General features: G+C 47.6%; 1 protein-coding gene across 2 annotated transcripts in view; it reads right to left on the bottom strand.

The window, feature by feature from the left end:
* The window catches only part of TACR1 (tachykinin receptor 1), a 425,704-nt gene that overhangs the window by 355,756 nt on the left and 63,948 nt on the right, over positions 1 to 6,000 (bottom strand). The gene's annotated exons all lie outside the window — the stretch shown is intronic.

A 6,000-nucleotide genomic window follows, 5' to 3' on the forward strand; every position in this document is an offset into this window, starting at 1 on the left:
ACAGGGGTCCTGGAAGTCTGGACGCAGTCCTTGACCTATCATACCTTCAAACTTAGTTTACCACTGTTTGATGAATACAGAAAGCAACTCTTTAGTGAGTGCTAAAGGGGTTATGCGTCATTGATAAATGGGGCTTTTAGGGAATGGTAACATTGCGTATGATAAATGACAGTTGGGAGCTGACTCGTTGAAAGGCTCGTTTTTAAAGCTCTGTGCTTATAATAAAACTCATTGATAAATTAGCCCATAAACATTTAGGATTAGCATTTTTGTCTCAAAGGAAATGGTATAAAGTAGCAGATGATGCATGGTGTGGGTCACTGGTATAGGATCTCTGTCTTTTTTACTTTTTACACAACTGTGGGTGTAATTCAGACCTAATCGCTCGCTAGCATTTTTTTGCAGTGCTGCGATCAGGTCAGAACTGCGTATGCACCGCAATGCACAGGCGCGTCGCATAGGTACAAAGCGGATTGCCCCTCATCGATGGGTTTGTGCGAAGAATCCATTTGCACGAGCGATCGCAAGGAGATTGTGTGTGTGTGTTTTTTTTTCTTGAATTTTGCATCTTAATTTGCAAATTACTTAGGATTAGTATTTTGTCGCAGAAAAATTGGTATAAAGTAGGACGCATATTTTAAGGTAAAGTTACATGGCGTGCCTCAGTCGCAAAGTCTGTGTTTGGCGCCAAATGGGGATATTTGGTGCAATTTGTGGATAGGTGTATGCGGACACTACTGTATCTTTTTTTTTATATTAAAAAATGCATTTGATATAATACAGCAGGTATAAAATTCCATATCACATATACATTATATAAAGAGTTGTTTTGAGTTAGGCACACGTCATCCTATAATCTATGTACAGTCAATGCAGAAACACTTATCAATCAGAATTCAACCAATCAGAAGCAGTGAGCATCATCACCAGCAATGTGTACCTGCACAGGCTCCCAGCCATGCACTATAGATATGGCCACTCTCTTTACAGTTACGCAAATACACCCAGGGGCGGATTTAGGGGTGAGCCCCCCACCAAATTTTATTATTTTCATTGATTGGCTATAAGCCCTCATTTGATGATTATTTGATATTTTAATTTACTGTTTACTAAGTAGGACAGCGTACATGGGCAGTATCATACTTGCCTACTCTCCCGGAAGCTGCGGAAGGCTCCCGTTTTTTGGGGTAGCCGCCCGGAAGAGTAGGCAGGTCTCCAGCATCCTGCTCGCATCCCAGTGATGCGGGCAGGATGGTGAGATACTTTCCTGAGTTCGCGGGTCCGTGGAGTGGGGAAGGGGGTTAAAATAACGCGAATCACATCATTTAAGCCCCGCCCCTTCCCGCAGACCCGCAAATCGTGGCGCTTTCTGGGTGTGGGGGCGAGGCTTGGTGATGTCACAGCCCACCCCCGCCCCCTGAAGTCTCCTGCAGTATCTCCTCTCCGGGCTTCTCCCGGAGAGGAGACAGTCAAAGTAGGTAAGTATGGGCAGTATGTGCATGTCCTACCCATTTACACTCCATTCAAGATGGCATAAGGTACAGTACAGTGGAAACATTTAGCAGTTACTGGTATATATCGGGGTGACAGTACCAACACAAGCATCCAAGTTGCGCCCCCAAACAGGTGCCGCCCCTAGGCACGTGCCTCATATGCCTAATGGGAAATTCACCACTGAATACTCCCTAACTGTACTCGACCTAAATCAGACCACCACCCCTCACCTCCCACCTCTTCAGTCACAAGCCAGTGCAAGTGTCAATCTGTGCGTTCGGCTTGTTTTGTGGTACAAATTTGCGGATTATACACTGCACAGCCACAAACAGATGTGTGTCCTACTCAGGCCCGTTATAGACCACACACTATAACAATACTTAAGAGACGTGATTACTATCCAAGTTTATTTTTTCAATGGTTTTTCAAGTTGTACAACCCTTGAAAGATTAAACATTAGATTTATTAGCTGAAATCCCAGTAGTTAGCATCCTGCTTCCACTTAGACAAACACACACTGTAGTTTCAGGAAAGTGTAAACATCTAGCACTTAGCTTTCCTGCTGTTTCATCTCTGGTCAGCCAAGAAAACGGAAGATACAAAGACCTAATTCATACTGAAACTGACAATTCCATCTGGCCTGCTGACCTGCTGCCTTTTAAGGTGAAAGAAAGTTGCTCCATTCAAATGGCACAATCGAGTGACTTTTATAAAGTCATACTATACTAACCTACACTACCAATATCTCCCTATGGTGAGTTTGCCCTGTTTCAAGAGCCATCAGATACTGTAGCACTAAACAATCTGAAATGAACTACACTCCACTGTACGTTCCATTACACATTAATGTAACACATATAGGTTACATCAAGGTAGCATTGTCTAGCCTGCAAGCCAGGGGCAGTTTAAAGGAGACTGACCCCTCCACTCTAGAGGCTCCGAGCGGGCCTCCCCATCTCTCGCGGCACAGTAGATGCTGGCTTTGTGTAAGTGTCTACTGCACATGCACAGGTCTCCGGGAACATGGCCCCCACTTCTTATTCCCGAAGACATTTCTATTGAGCATATGCATATCACTGGAAAAATTACCACGGTGCCATTTTCACAGTGATTTCTGTCTGCAGTGGCGGTCGGCTCGGGCTTTGAAGGGGTAAGTAAACTTATATGGGTGCAGGGTGTGCAGTGTGGGCCCCCCTGGACCCATGGGCTTGTGTGCACCTCACGCCTTGTACCCATTATAAATATTCCAACAGGGCCGAAGCTAGGGTGGTACAGACAGTGCGCTGCACACAACGCAGAAGACCTATTGGCAGAACTGTCCACCGCTGCGATGTCTAACTGCCTAGTACCTGCATTAGTCAAAGCACCATAACTAAATCTAATTAACATTCACCACCCCAACCCATCATGACCGGGAGCACTAAGACAGTGAGAACTGAAGCTGCAGCTCCCTCCCTTCCCGAGGTCTGCTTCCCTGCCAACTGCCTCCAATCAATGTGCTCACCCGATCTCCGGAGATCTCTGAGGAGGAGAGCAGTACTGACCGGCCAGAAGATAACATACCCATCCCCTGCCGTGTTCTGCCCCACAATGCTGCCGGGAAGAGGAAGTGGGAGAAGAAGGGACAATGAGCACTGCGGGCAGAATGCTGAATATGGGTCGAATGGAGTAGCAGAGCAGACTGCACCATCACCTGAGCAGGCCGGAGGTACACCCCCTCCCCGCAGTATTATACATATGCTCCAGGCAGAGGCGGAACTACCGCCAGTGCAACCAGTGCGTTGCATTGGGGCCCGCCTCTGTCCAGGGGCCCAAAAGCATGTAATGAGTCAAACTGACTCATTACATGCCGCTGTGTGCTGCGGGCAACCGCCGCCCGCAGCACACAGCCGCCCGTAGTAGGAATGTGCCCATAAACCGTAGCATCCAGCACCCTGCAGTGCAGTCACCTCCACCGGCAGAAAGGGGGTGAGACCAATGACCTAACAGGGCGTGCTCTCCGCCGGCCCCGCTTCTCCTGCACAGCTGGGCCCAATCACCGAGTGGGGGTGTGCCCGATGCCCGGATTAAACCTCCGCAGTCGGGCGGGCCTGACGTATGTGCTGGGAGGCCGCTCTCACTGGCTCCGTCTGCAGAGAGCTGGAGCTGCCTCAGTCGGGACGCCATCCCTCAAAGGTGAGAGATGGACTGTCCGTGTACATGAGCGGAGAATGGGCGCCACACATGCAGGGCTGCTGCGGATGCACAGAGGGGGCACTGACATGGTGACAACGAGCTCTGTGCACCATCTCCCCCTGGTACTGTGCTGCTGCTGCTTGGATGCTCAGTGATGCTGCTGCTGCTGCCCGGGGCATTGTTCCTCCGCTGGGTGATACATACTGTATGTAGCCTGGACCTAATGTCACTGCATTGGGGTTGGGAGTCCCCGTTATATAGCATGCTGCATAGCCGTTACCTGCTGTCATTGTGCAGCGCTGTAGGCTCGCTTATACATGGCGTTACCCACTATGCTAATTACTAACACACTCATCTAGTAATCCTCATCTAATGAGGAGAGGGATGATGGGATGATGGATTGATCTCAGGGCAGGCATCATCCAAGGGGACGCTGTCTGCCGTTATGTGTAAAAAGTGTACGCTGTCTGCCGCTATGTGTAACAAGGGCACGCTGTCTGCCGCAATGTGTAAAAAGGGCACGCTGTCTGCCGTTATGTGTAAAAAGTGCACGCTGTCTGCCGCTATGTGTAAAAAGGGCATGCTGTCTGCCGTTATGTGTAAAAAGGGCACACTGTCTGCCGTAATGTGTAAAAAGGGGAATCTGTCCGCCGTAAGGTGTAAAAGGGTCTCTACCTGGTGTAGTGGTGCTACTGTGCGGCGTAATTTGAATAATCAAGACTACTGTGCACCGTTTTATGAATTGGTATTATTTTGTGGCCCCACCCCTTTCCCACGAAGCCACGCCCCTATGTATTTTTGCGCGCGCCTATGGCGCGCACTGCCCCTGTTTTGCATGCAGGGGTGGGGCTCCGATGCCGTTTCTTGCACACAGTGCTAAAATGTCTAGTTACGGCACTGTTGCTAGGTATCCATTTCTCTGGCCCTGAGCAGGTCCCCCTCACCAGATCCTCTCCAGGGGCGAGGGAGTGGACTTGGATGGGATTTGGGGGGGGGGGGGCAAAGCATTTTGTCGCACCTGGGCCCACCGCTTGCTATTTCCGCCACTGGCTCCAGGGTCCCCATAAACAGATCCTGGGTGCAGGAAGACAGAGAGAGTAGTACGGCCAACACCCGTCCTGTCACTTAGCCACAGGGTGTTGCTACTCTAATCACCAACCAGAGTGTCACTTCTCTTGCCGAGATAAAGGCACTAATACATGTCGATCCCGATGGAGAGTTAGGAGCAAAGTTATAGCATAAGCTATCACTTTACTACTGGGTACGGATCCGGCCAGCCCAATGTGCATGTTCATCTATCGGTCTATACATGCACCAGTATGGACTGATGATGAGGGAATGATACCTCTCCGTAAAAAAATGCTGAACAGTTGCCCATAAGCTGTTATGGGCTAACGCCATCTGAAGATGGTGTTCGCTACTGAGGCCAAACTCCTATGGGATCTGCTTTTGTGGACCCCCTTCCATATTTCCTGGGGATGCTTCATTTTTGCAGGTTCCTGCAAAATTACTTTAATAAATATGCCCCTTAGTGAGAGTACTACTGTAGCAATCCAAATCAGGATATTTATAATTTGGTCAATCAAGGCATGTAATGGTAAGTAGAGTTTGTCTTGATATTTAGCATTCCTCTTTAAGTGTTTTTACAGTTGGCTTTAACCATTAACACAACCTACGTCTAACCAGGTTCCCAGTCCCGTTGTGTTACCTATCTGCATCACTCTATCTGCCCGAGGAATTAGGTGCTATTAGACTATACTATTTATTGACATTTTAATCAAACCTGAACTTCTTAGGTTTTCAAGTAAAAACATTGGAAAACTTCAATATACACTGACAGTCGCAATTCCAATGGGACATCATGAAGCACAGCAAGCAACTTGAGGCACATTCAGGGCCTAGTAGCAGGAGAAAGCATTAAGTAAAATGTTAAATCACAGATCAAATAATATTGTGACCGCAAGCTTCTACAGAACTTCCTTAATGGCTAATTCATAAACATATTAGTCTTTCTCCCCCCCACCCTTCATTCTGTAGTTTATTAGCGGTCAACAGAGACAATAGTAATACATAATATAAATATAGGAAACAGGATATGAGACCATGTTTAGAAGAGCCATTGAAGTTACAGTATGGTGGGAAAAAGGAAATATATTTCAAAATGATCATACATCTTTGACTCAATTTATATAATCAGGGGGATAATCAGCAGACAAGAGAAAACGAGGGGGCCGTAGACCAGATGCATCAACAGAGAATACAATAAAAGACGAAAGATACAAATCAATTAGGAGTGGGGTCTGCCGCATGAGGAATACAGGAGCTCTGGGT

Source organism: Pseudophryne corroboree, chromosome 6, assembly GCF_028390025.1.
Source record: "Pseudophryne corroboree isolate aPseCor3 chromosome 6, aPseCor3.hap2, whole genome shotgun sequence".
In the NCBI taxonomy this organism is placed as follows: Eukaryota; Metazoa; Chordata; class Amphibia; order Anura; family Myobatrachidae; genus Pseudophryne; species Pseudophryne corroboree.